Below are 1,088 nucleotides of genomic sequence, written 5' to 3' on the forward strand. Positions count from 1 at the left end.
GTTTTTTGTTGTTGTTGTTGTTAAAAATATATTTTGATTGATTTCAGAGAAGGGAGAGAGAATCATGGATCGGCTGTCTCCTGCACGCCCTGCACTGGCGATCAAGCCTGCAACCCGGGCCTGTGCCCTGACCAGGAATCGAACCCTGACCTCCTGGTTCCTAGGTCGACACTCAACCACGGAGCCCCGCCGGCCGGGCCGGGTTCGAGCTCTGGCTCTTGGGTAAAACGTGCACATTGGGCCCACTGTGCCGTGCTCTCTGAGAGCCGGGATGGGTCCCTGCTGGCTCCATACCCTCATGGCAGGGAAAGACACATAAACGTGACCCCACACATGCCCTTGAGTCACTCAGCTGCTTACAGCATCGTCCCCACATACCAAGGTTGCGGGTTCGATCCCCCGTCAGGGCACATATAAGAATCAACCACGGGAGGAGGGGGGGGCTCAGCGGACAGATGGACGGACAGACGGATGGACAGATGGGTGGACACAGACAAAGAGATATTGACAAGGCTACTCGACTACGGCCATCGATGGGCCAGGGGAGCATTGGGGTGGACTCTCTCTCTCAAACCACTAAATAAATTATTATTTTTTTAAAAGTAGGACCAGCCCGGCTGGTGTGGCTCATTGGCATGCTGGCATGAGCATCGACCTATGAACCAGGAGATCACGGTTTATAACCAAGTCCCTCTTGGGTACATTTGACGAAGGAAGGAATTCAGGAGAGAAGGCCAGTGCAGGATGACGTGTCTGTGGGCGAGTAGGACCAGCACCAGGCCCCGGCTGGTGTGGCTCAGTGGATAGAGCGTCGGCCTGTGGACCAAAGGGTCCCGGGTCCGACTCCAGTCGAGAGCATATGCCCGGGTTGCAGGCTTGATCCCTGGTAGGGGGTGTGCAGGAGGCGGCCGATCCATGGTTCTCTCTCATCATTGATGTTTCTCTCTCTCTTCCTCTCCTTTCTTCTCTGAATCAATTAAAAAAACATATTATTTAAAAAAAAAGAACATTTCCTGGCAGTGGTAGCTCCACTGTTAAATTAAAGGCCACGAATCTGGAGACCTGCTGAGGAGCCCACAGGCGAGGAG

General features: G+C 53.8%; 1 protein-coding gene across 1 annotated transcript in view; it reads right to left on the reverse strand.

Moving 5' to 3' along the window:
- Nucleotides 1–1,088, reverse strand: part of LOC107184634 (ADAMTS-like protein 3) — a 25,751-nt gene that overhangs the window by 22,825 nt on the left and 1,838 nt on the right. The gene's annotated exons all lie outside the window — the stretch shown is intronic.

Source organism: Myotis davidii, unplaced genomic scaffold (assembly GCF_000327345.1).
Source record: "Myotis davidii unplaced genomic scaffold, ASM32734v1 scaffold2707, whole genome shotgun sequence".
Classification (NCBI taxonomy): domain Eukaryota; kingdom Metazoa; phylum Chordata; class Mammalia; order Chiroptera; family Vespertilionidae; genus Myotis; species Myotis davidii.